Genomic DNA, 11,920 nt, shown 5'->3' on the forward strand with positions numbered 1-11,920 from the left:
CGCCTTGGCATCCATATGTTTGTTCTCTACCTCTGTGTCTCTATTTCTGCTTTGCAAATAAGTTCATCTGTATCATTTTTCTGGATTCCACACATAAGCAATATCATACGATAGTTGTTTTTCTCTTTCTGACTTACTTCACTCTGTATGAGGGTCTCTAAGTCCATCCACGTACCTGCAAATGGCACAATTTCATTACTTTTTATGGCTGAGTAATATTCCATTGTATGTATGTGCCACATCTTCTTTATCCATTCATCCGTTGATGGACACTTAGGTTGCTTCCATGTCCTGGCTATTGTAAGTAGTGCTGCAATGAACATTGGGGTGCATGTGTCTTTTTGAATTATGGCTGAGTGCATTTTTGAAGGGTTCTCAAGTTTTCTCATTAGACAGTAATTTGGAAAGTTTGTGTAAAAGTGGCAGACTCTCTGAGAGGGCTCCTCAGTCTTGTCTAACCTGCAGTCCTACTGAGGCCTTTTTCCCACTGGGGATAAGAGGGGCTTCTCTGTGTGGAACCCATTTAGCAACAAACAACAGCTGGGTAGTTTTGATCCAGTTATAGCTACTAATTTGCAAGTTGTTCTAAGCAGATCTGAGCTATCCCACAACTTTCTCTGAGCTGTGTGCCTTGAGTTCAGAAAGTGGAAACATGATGTGCCTCTGCCTCCCAGGCTACCATGAGAGCCTCAGCTTAATGCGGAACTGATTTCATTCTTTGAGCAATAATAGCACAGCGAGCACTTCAAAAAGACCAATCCATCTCCTCTCCGTAAAACGTTAATACCCTTCAATGTACCAAAAAACCCTCCCAAAACAAAACAAAACAAAACAAAAACCCCAACAGGCTTTCACGCTTTGCAAGGCAAACACCAACTGCAAAAAGCAAACAGGACCAAGAACATTTGAGTATCTTCTTTTGCAATCCATCCGTTATCCATTATCCCATATTGTAAAAATTGGAGAAAATACATCCCTTCTGTGGCTTGCTGTAAGCTTGAGCTTTGCTTATTCATGGGGAGGGGAGAAGGACAGCATCCTCTGTGGAAGAGACCCCAGCCCTCTCCAGGAGACTGGCTGTGTGGGGCTCCTTCTCCTAGGTGTTGGCTGTGCGACTTCACATCAAAGCCACCTTCTTCAGTTGGAATTGGGACCAGGGATCTGGGCAAGGAAATTCGGTCTTCAAGATGCACAAGAACATGAACTACTGAAGAGCCTGTGACTCTGTCATCCTGGCCCACCTAAACCCCTTTGGGAGATAACACCACGGAGTTCTTGGTTTCTCTTTGCCCTCATCAAATTTCCATACTGTCCAGAGTCAGTCTGATGCTTGGAGCACACAGCCACTTTCAGGGAGAGGGATTTTTGGTAGAGAGTGGGGACAGGAGGAAGCTAGTAAACAGTTTCCTTAGTTGCATCACTTTTCCACCTATATTCAGGACTAGGGATCAGCCATTGGCTTGGAATACCAAGTAGTTGTTTTCCTACACAGAAGTGGCATGAGAAATATTTAACATATTGCATTGAGTATCAGTTTTAGAGAGTTTGTCACCCCTTAGTTTTTAAAGACTGGTTGTGGTTAAGAACTTGGACTCTGGAACAAGATTCTCTATTCAAATTATAGCTTTGCCCCAAACCAGCACCATCGCCTTAGACAAGTCACTTAACTTCTCCAGGTCTCCATTTTCCCATCTGTAAAATGGGGTTAGTAATAGAACCTACCTCAAAGTATCCAGACCACCATCTGGTAAATACTCAGAATATGTGAGTTGGTGTTGTCTTATCAGAGGTATTAGGAAGATAATTCAGTTTTATTTTGTGATTCCATTTTGTCAACATTATATAGGTAGCTTATTCTTCTTGCTGGAAAGTGATTGAAACAAACTCTCCTAGACTCAAAAGGTAAAATTTTTACAAAAACCAACTAGTGCTTTTTTGAAGGGATGTTTTTCCCCATTGATAACGATAGCATCTATAAAATAAACATAATTCCTGACACATTTCTGAGTTAACTCTTATAGGGTACCATCATGGAAGAAATAAATATGCTGGTGTATTTCAATGGCCTGACAGATACAAGTCACCTTTAGATTTGAATCAGGTCATATTTTCTTTCTATTTAACAGGTCTATGTTTGTGAAGGTTGGTTGGTATATTACTCTTTGAAACGATACTCTCTATTTAATTGGTTTTCTAGGACCTTCTGTAAAAGAAAGTGGAATTCTAGATCATTTTAAAATGAGAGCTATGAGACAGAGAAACTGAGGAAGATCATATTCTTGATGGATAATACAACAGTGTTATCAGGTCACATAAAATACCTTCGCACTATTACTCTTTTCCACTCTGAGGACTCTCAGAAAAATAACTAAGAGAAGCTGAGCTGAGGACTGGGAGAAATAAGGAGCAGGATTATTACAAAATATGGAATTTAATGTTTCTTTAGGGCTTTGGTTTTATCCTTTTATTGCAAAGGATATTCTGTTTTTCTCTTAGTCAAGCAAAGGGACAGTACGAAACATACACATAGGTTTTGAAAGGTCTGTGGAGAGGATGTTGTACGGTCTCACACAGGGTATTTGGTGTACAATGTGCCCAAGATTTGTAAATTCATATACCACAATTAATGAAATAGCTAAAAATTTTTGCGCCCCTACTATGGGCCAAGCCATTTAGTGCTCGTAAAATATCACATCATAACTATGCCATTGTTTTGATAGACTGTAAAGACATTGCTTTCTCTTTTCATCTTTACATCTCAAGTAGCCTGCCTACGAACGCCCTTTGTGCCAAGGATGATTAGTAAGAATGAGGATGTCTTTTCAGAACCTTGTTCTCCTCTCTTCTGGGCATGCTGCTAGATTATATCCTCCAGTCTCTTTGCATCTATGTGGGGCCAAATGATTAAATGCTGGCCAAGAAAAAGTGGTGGGAGTGATGCAGGCTACTTCTGCACTCTCTTGAGCTTCCTTTCTGTAGGGTGGATGGAGAAGATCCAGTGATGGATTCCAAGGCCATAGAATATGGAGAAGGTACTAGACAGGAGGAGTCTGGGTCCCACACTGGTGAGCAGAACTACCCTTACATTGGTCAGTTAGAGGCAGCTGTGGATGGAATTGGAACCTCTGACTTTGGTGTGGTCATGTTTTTCCAGTATTACCTCAAAGAGCAGGGGGACCGGGTCTATACGGTGAAGAAACTTGACCCTATGGGACAACAGACCTGCTCCACCCATCCCGTTCACTTCTCCCCAGATGACAAATATTCTTGACACCAAATCACCATCAATAAACGCTTCAAGGTGCTCATGACCCAGCAACCGTGCCCCATTCTCTGAGGCTGTCTTAAAATTTCATGTCTCTTCTGCTGCCTGCTAGCCCTTAAGAGACTTTCTGAAACCAAGCTCTTCAATCTGTGAGCCCTGAAGCCTTCCTACAACCCTTGCTCTTTGGAATCCGGTCTCATCATTGCCTTTGATCATGCTTGTTGTGAGACAATCATAATAGTATCCTTTTTAAAGGGAAGAAGTTTAAATCTTCTTTTCATACTTTGAATCACTGCCAGGTTATTAAAATGGTTTGAAAGAATAAAAGTACTACCCTTACACCTCATCCTGTAACGTGAACAGAAAACACTCTTGTTGAACTAAGCTCACTGAAATTTTGGAGTTGTTTGTTATACAAACTAACATTGCTTACCCTGACTAAAACAGTATGAATGCTTCTTTACTAACATAGAAATGACTCTAAATAGTAAGAGTAGTTAACATCTGTTCAATATTAACTAAATGCAAGGACTGAAGCTTAGAGAGGATAAGTTACTAGACCAAGGTCATGAGCTAATGAGTGACAGAATCAGCCTTGAAAGCAGGGCAGAATGACCTTGAAGTCATGCACTTAACCATTTTGTTTTGATATTTTCCTATGAAATATAACATTTATTATAATTGTTTTTGTATTATAGCAGTAAATCATGGGGTGAAGTTTGCTTCAACTGTTTTTGCTTTAAGTAGCTATAAGTAACTATAATTTTCATAGCTGAAAATCTCTGTCCTTAGGTCATCGGGTACTCATTTCAGCACTTGAAACAATGTAAATAGATAGGTATCATCTTTACGGTTTTCTTCCCCAGCTGGGCCAGGATACCTCAACTGAGACATAACAACTGGTCCACCCACTTTTCTGTTTTTGATTTGGCAGGATTACTTTTTATTCCCATTAGTTCCACATCACCCATGCTACTCTGTGCATTCCAACGGTCAAAGGAGTATGGTCTCTGAGTCCCAGTGGTCACAATCCTAGTGGTGATGGTGGAGGTGGTCTGTGTGAGCTTGGGTGGGCAGGGCTAGGAGAAATGCCAGAGAAGTGGCAAGATGGGTCTGGTAACCCAGTACATTTTTGTTCCATGGGAATCCGTCCTTTGTATTTCTTGTTTGTTGGAGCCTCCTGAAGAACAGTTTTTTTCTATCTCCGAAGTAAAATGTACACACTCAGACTTCATTGACCTTAAGGAATTTTAAGTATGACTATATGGGTTCCTTGTAGAAAAACCACTTTTAAAGTGTAAAAAAAAAAAAAAAAAAAAAGGTTTTTTTTAAAGCTAAATTAGAAACAAAAAGATCTGAAAACTCTGGAACCTATACATATAGAAATGGCTTTTTGGGGGCCATATGTTCCTCTTTGTAATACAAATGTGTCGAAAGAGCAAATATCTGCAAAAATCAACTACAAAGAATACCATACAAGTTAATGCATATCAAGCCATTCAGTCACGAAAAAAATTTGGAGTAACCAGCAGTGGGTCCGTCCAGACTCACTCTCTGCAGTGGTGATAAAATCCCAGATGCTGTGCCAGCCGCGTGTGGAGGCTCCAGGTCGGAGGCACCCCTGGGATGTGTGTGCCTGGGGAGAGCGCAAGATCAGCTCAGCCTCGTTTGAAAGCTTTGAACAGTCTGTTTGGAATGCTAATGGGTTGTGCTTTCTGCTGGTAGAGAAGGATGATTTTTTTCTGCAGAGCATTAAATCATTCCCCACCCCCAGGTCTTTCCAGTAGTAGTGCTATCAAATTCTATCAAACAATTCTCTCTGAACTGATTTTTACATTCAGATCTGGAGAAGATACGCCGCAATCCAGAGGGACATAAGAAAGGCAGAATAAGGAAAGCAGGCCAAGTGAAAAAGGGGTAAAATGGGAAGGTCCTCAAAGGGTTCCTGGAGAAGAGGAAGGGGGAGAGAGGGGTGAGAGAGGGAGGGAATGTGGACCTAGTTACTGTGCAGGTTGTCTGTGCGAGGCTGAAACCCGGAGCTCCGGAACACGTAATGGACCTTTGCCTAATCATATGGCAATGTCAATATTAGATGTGGTTTTGACTCCAGTTATAATATATTAATTGAGAGAGAGGACACATATCACAAACAGGGAGAGCTGGTTTTTAATCTGACAGACCATCGAAGGGAATTGTGTTAACTAGCAATTTCACACATCTTTAGCTGAATGATAAATGGTGGTAAATGACGTTGTGCCTGAAGCAGAATGAGATCCTCCCGGGCCTGAGGGACAGATAAGTTTATTCCATGTAACGCAGTGAGCGTAACGTTTTGCGTTCCTGTCTTTGGAAACTGATGACCCATATGTATATCGTCTATATGGTAACTGGATTTAATTTTATTAACCAGGACATTTCATTTCTAATAAGGATGTGAATAGTTTATACTCAATGAACTCTGAGTTTCTCTAATTAATATTCCTTCTCGTCTTGAAGTGGAGCTTTTCAGGGTACTTAGCTGTGGTCTCTGGGGTTGAAGCTGAGGCTCATTTGCTGAGGACCAGAGAGGAAAATTACATTTAAGGCTTCCCACGGTGCATTCTGCATTCTCATATTCCAGTCAGGCTCTTTCCTTAGGAAGCCTGTGATAATCATATTCAGGTTTCTGCTCTTACCTGATATGCTCCTGTTCAGTCCTACAGAACTCGCCTTGAATTTGTTTCCAACTTTAGTTTCTCTTAATCTTGCAACTTTTTTTCCCTACCTGAGCCGTTGAAACTTTCGTTGCCTTCATGGTTCCAACAACAGGACTGTCGAGTTAAGAGCAAACTCACCTCTTTGAAAATTATTGTATTGATTGGCAGCATCGGCACTGTTTGAGAACAATGTAAGGCCAACCGTAAGCGAGCACATCCAGGTCACCTGGCAGTGTGTCCAGAGGTTGCAACCATGACTATGAAAAACAGGGAGAACTTTCCTCGTACCCCTCTCTCTTTTCCAACTGAAGCTAGAAGAAAACTGACAATCGAGTATCTCCTAACTGCTGATTCCTAAAAGGCGGGTACCATACCAGACCTGACTGCTGTACAGAACAATTCTCAACCATATGCCCCTGGTTTGGAAAATCTCTGGCTCCTACAGTGTCTATCAGACTTGGCACCAAGCTGCTATCACACAACTGAAACATTTTATTTTTCATGACAATTTTATATCACTTCCAGACTTTAAAACTTTTTCCATTTTATTGAAAATTCTTGGTTTACTTGTTGGCAGATCAAACGTTGTTCTTAAGTGCACATATTTAAAAATTAACTGTCCTTTAACTCCAGTGAACAAACCTGGTTAGAAAGCTTTTTACCCCAACACAAACTCTTTTAATTTCTTCCTCAATTCTTAGGAACTAAGGAAATAATTTGATTCCAGGGACCTGTGGATTGAGTGTCTCTCTACATATGGTATACAGGATGTGTGCCTGACTGCCTTCTGAGGCAATAATTTTTAGTCTTCGTTGCTAGTAAATTTTGTGTGATCCCTAGCCTTTGTTAGCACACTGATTTAAATTGCATTTTTAAATTGGAATGTATTTATTTTATCTCATGAGAAAGGTGGGTCATATCTAGACTACCGTTGAGGCGGTGCTGGGTCACTTGGGTCCGGACACACAAGTTTCCCTCTCTCTAGGACTCTGGATTAGACAGACTGATTACTCTGAGGGTCCACCATGACGCCTTTGGTTGAAAACCTGGCTCTGCCGTTGACTAGCACTGTGACCTTTGAAAATTTTACTTAACCTTTCTGAGCCTCAGTTTCATAGTTTGTAAAGTGGGGATGAAACTAGTACCTAATTGTAGGGTTGTCCGGACTATTAATTGAATTATTTCACTTAAAAAACCTAGAACAGTGTCTCAGAGAATGTTAGCAATTATTAAGTGGGACCATATCTAAAAGATCGTCTTCAAGGTGTTTTCCTCATTAAAAAATTAGTTCTTGTAGACAAGAGGGGAAAAGGACTCTCATTACATCACCTCCTCTGAAGTGAGATTCTGACACTCTATAAACCACTGCAGTTCTGCTCTATTAATTTGCTCCTTGGGCCTTTCCATTATTAGTGCTAGTTTTGGCATTTTCCAACCTTCCTATATCTGTGGGACTGTAAAGCCTGTCTGTTTTCTCAGGACACAAAGTGCTAAACCATAGTCAGAGTATCAGCAGTGGATACTTTTGAAGAGTCCTCTTAACCCCTGTGCTATCTATGGCTCCCTGGGAACTGCCTCTCAGTTCCACAAGGTGGGTGCTTGGCAGTCCCATATTTATATGCTGTTACCTGTCTCTTTAGTCACGACTGTCAGGATACCTGTCCTGAAATGAACCAATCACATTCTTTCTCCCAATAATTTGGCCTTGGGACTGAGACCTCTAGTTGCTGCATGTGCCTGGTACTGTCATATGTAAATCTGGGAGCTGTAGGGCTGTTATGTTGGGCCATTGGTGCAGAGAAGTACAGAAAGCCTGTCTCCAGCCAGAGAAAAGAATGGAGCAGATGAGAGAAGCCAAGATATGATTCAGAGAGATTTAAAGGGAGCTGACCTATAGGATTCCTGGGGGCTTGGCAGACCCAGCTGCATTCTTGCCCTTCAATTTCATGAAGAATTCTCTGCCTACATAATTCTCTGTTTTTACTTAAGGTACCTGAGTAGCAACCTTAAAGACTCTTGGTTCTGATCAGTGATGATTTGAAATGAAGTTCATAAGTCCATTGCCATCCACCCATGGGCCCCCATCACTCACCTATGACCTCTGTCATTCTATTGCTATTTGTTTTTTGTGCAGTGGAACTTGGTATCCATGTTTTTCAAACAGTTAATTTTTTTTTTAAGCTCTTGGAACACAGAACATTTCTGGTTTAGTTATGTAAATTTGGAACAGTCTTATTTTATAATTGTGCTGAAAGTTTGACATGATTGTTAATTAAATCCATTTATTTCTAACCCAGTTTTAATTTTAAAGGTGCCTAAAGAATATTTGTAATAGTTGGTGCTAACTCGTGTTTAAGAAAGAAACTGTGTACTGTTTCCGGTATCAGTGGAAGTTGAGTCTCAGAGCAGAAACATCCTCAATGTGGTCCAGCCAAGGACTTGGTGCCGGAGGGTGGCCCTCAACAGAGCTTCCCAAAGTGTATTCCTTGTTTTCAGTTATGTTGACGAGAGTAATGAATTAAGGGGTTCCACGTACACATATGCTGTGAAATACTGAAAATTAAACACAGTTCATTTCTTTATTAAAGGTTTATGAAAAGATTTTATACAATGCTACCCATTGTGATTCTCCAATTGGTGTATGGTTGTAGTCATTCCTAAAGTATTTGACCATGGAATCCTTCTTCTGTAGAGAACACCTTTTGAGACAAGTGTCCCATGGAACATATTTTGGGTGTATTGTCCTAAGGGAAGTATTTGGGGAAAGTTGGTGTTGCCTGGCGTGGTTTGGCTTGCCCTGCTTTCTTATCGCTTACATACAGTTCTTTCATTTATAAACGATGCCCAAGTCCCTTTGGAAATATAGGGATTTTTTTTTTCATCAATGCCAGATTTTAGGTGACATTGGCACAAATGAAAAAATAGTACGAATGGCACATAGACTACCCCGACTAGATTACAAAACCCTTGAAGTGAAGTGTCTTATTCATCTTGGGATCTCTCTGACAGGGCCAGTTCATGCCAATCGTACTGGTTGAATTGAATTGTTAATTTGCTGAAGAGATAGAATTAAATGGTATCTTTCCAACAGTTAGGAAACTGCACATCTCTTTTTCCACAATAGCCTCCTTTAAAACATTTATTTTAATGTATCAATGCTGTAACTGAACTGGCTACATCACGTCGCACCATTTTAACTCTTGGGGATAAATTACCAGCAAGTGCTTTACTCTTTTGCAAGTTTCTTTCAAATTTAGTGAAATATCTGTTGTACTTTTGCTAAAGGAAAGAATGGTAAATCTTTATTAGTTGGGGAAATCAAAATTTTGTTCAGGCCTTAAGTAACAGATCATCAGTATGATAATTTAATAAAAGTATAGAGAATGTGATGGAGAACTGTAAGATTCTGTTGTTCTTATATCATTAATGGAATTGACTCTGGCAGTATGAAAACAAGCTGGGCAAAGTTAAGATGCTTTAGATTACATGAGTATTCATACTTATAATGCATATAACATACACACTGCATTTTAATTTATGAGCTTAAGGGAACAGTGATTAAGTAGGAGAGAGAAGAACTTTTTAAACACCTCCTGGGGAGTGATTTCTATTCTTTGCTGTCACATCTCCAATTATTCTTTCTCTTCAAATACTTATTCTCTTTCTTTGAGTTTTCCTGGTACAGGTGGCTGCCATTTGTAGAGCTATCAATTTTGCTGCCCCCTTTTAAGGCCCCTTTTAAGGCTGCCCCCTTTTATTATTTATGCCAGTTCCTGCTTATCCTTCTTTTGATTCGTTTAGACAAGAACAGCTACAAAACATTTTAAACAGCTTGAGAAAAAGGTTCACTTTAAGGATCACATGTTATCATGCATAGCCTCCAAATAAAATGTTTAATCTGCTCCAGCACAACTCTCAGGGATTGTGACTTTAACATGCTTTTAATTTGAGCCACTCCTTTAGATGCCAGAAATGTGGGGATCAACGCCATCCTAGCAGTGTAATGCCAGCAAAGCTATTCCATGTAGTGGCCGAAAACATAAGCTCTGTCAGAGAAAAGGTTTTTTGTCTTTGAAAGACTGTGAAACTCCTGTCATCCGGAAGAGTTGCTTTCCTTCTGTTAATTGCTGTTGTATATTTCACTCTTCCAAATCATTTGGTTTAAAGTTTGTTATGTTAGAATTAATGGCAGGTTTTGTAGCCTGTTAAACCATAAATTACCACTGCTTGTCTTGGTACTGAAAGAGATTACTTAGCCATTCACAATTTTCCATGGGATGTTCTCCAGATGTGTGCCATCTGAAGTCTCCTGACGCCTCACTCCAGTAGACTAAGCTGGCCTCTTGTTGAGGAAACAAAGAACTGGAAAATATATACATCAATGTTAAAACATGCAGGTCCTCAGACAATGTTAAGATGCCTTCACACTTTCACTGAGTCCATTTGCGTTTCCTAACAATGCCCCTACTGTGGTGGGCAAGTGCCACGGCTGTACTTACTCTCCTTTATGTATAATTTTATGCTAATCCCTGAATTGTTCAAGGAGCCTTTAACAGTCAGCTGCCTTTCGCTGTCTTTTGAGGTATCAAATGATGTTACAACTTGGAAATCCCATAGACGTGGGCAATTGTGTCTTTAAACAATTCTGGCCCATTGGGTTTTCTAATATATTATGTGTTAAGGGCATGGTTCTCTCCAGTCCATCCTGAAATGCTGCGGGGGATTCTCTATTTCAAAGTGGCCCAAAGGAGATAGCCATTAAGACAACGTTACCTCTAATCCAATTTCCCATAATCTCAAACGCTATGCAAAAGCAAATGTTGAACCTGCCGCTGAACCCAGTCTTTTGAATACCAAACCAAGACCCATAATGTATTATCTTAACTATTTTGGGGAGAAGCTGATTGTTTGCAAAATATCTTTGGGTTGCCATTAGTTAGCATTTAATCCTTTAGAAATATTCAGCACGCAGGCCTATTCAAGCCAGCGAGTCTGTGCTCCTCCAGCCCTTCGGTGCAGCCTGTGCGACTGTTTGTGTACTTAGCCCCCACTTATTTTGTTCAGGTTCACGATCAGGCGAGACAGCGCTGTCAATTCAAAAAGACATTCTTTTTTCAAACTATTGATCTCCGTTGCTCTTGCAAATCCTTTAGTATTGGCTCTCAGGATTACTATAATGCTATAATCATTCTGTTAAGGATTCGGATTTGTGGTGGGCTAAAAGATGGGAACATCAAAAGGACTGAAATGCCCTTGAAGCAATCAATTTTTGTTCATCAAATACAAATGCTGAGAGGCTGCTTTTGGCTAATAATTTATAACTGAATTAATGACACATGGCTTCCTTCGGTCTTTTTTCCTTGAATTGTTCCCTACACCCCCTACCTCTTAAATGATCTGATTTTATATTCTGGCAAGTGAATTTGAATTGCATAGTGTTCTAAACAAGAAGAACGCTTCGGGAAGTGAAAAGCTTGCTTCACTTGCTTTCAAACTGCTAAGGCAGTAGAAAGTTTTTCTCTTTCTTTGGGCTGTAAAAGAAGGTAAATCCTAACACGGTATCTATTCTACTTCCTCTGGTGGATAAACATGCATGTGTGGTTTACGTGTGGGTAACATCCTGGCAGAAGCCTCGATCAGCAAAATAATTTCTGTGAAAATCACAAATGGCCGCTGGGTCTCAATCACTTGTATACAAAACAGTTCCAACAAACAAAAGTTTATTAATAATCAGATAATGATGTTATAGGACAGGATTTTTCTTTTGGATTAATGAATATGTTACAGATCTCTGTTAACATAATGATTAAAACCGCTAAAAATTTTAAAACTTCCGAAGGCATTAAGTTATTTTCAATTACGTTCCTCACGTTTCTATTTTTCAAAGCGGGAATGCTGATGTTTATATTTTGGACAGTGAGGAGATCTTGTGATGAGAGCCCTGGATGTCTGTACACTT

At 40.0% G+C, this 11,920-nt stretch overlaps 1 pseudogene; it reads left to right on the top strand.

Annotated features, from left to right (window-relative positions):
- The first annotated feature begins 3,121 nt into the window (after positions 1-3,121).
- On the top strand, positions 3,122-3,337 carry LOC112409299 (H/ACA ribonucleoprotein complex subunit 3 pseudogene; annotated as a pseudogene).
- The last annotated feature ends 8,583 nt before the right edge of the window (positions 3,338-11,920 follow it).

The sequence above is a fragment of the Neophocaena asiaeorientalis genome, unplaced genomic scaffold (assembly GCF_003031525.2).
Source record: "Neophocaena asiaeorientalis asiaeorientalis breed wild unplaced genomic scaffold, Neophocaena_asiaeorientalis_V1.1 scaffold505, whole genome shotgun sequence".
NCBI classification, from domain to species: domain Eukaryota; kingdom Metazoa; phylum Chordata; class Mammalia; order Artiodactyla; family Phocoenidae; genus Neophocaena; species Neophocaena asiaeorientalis.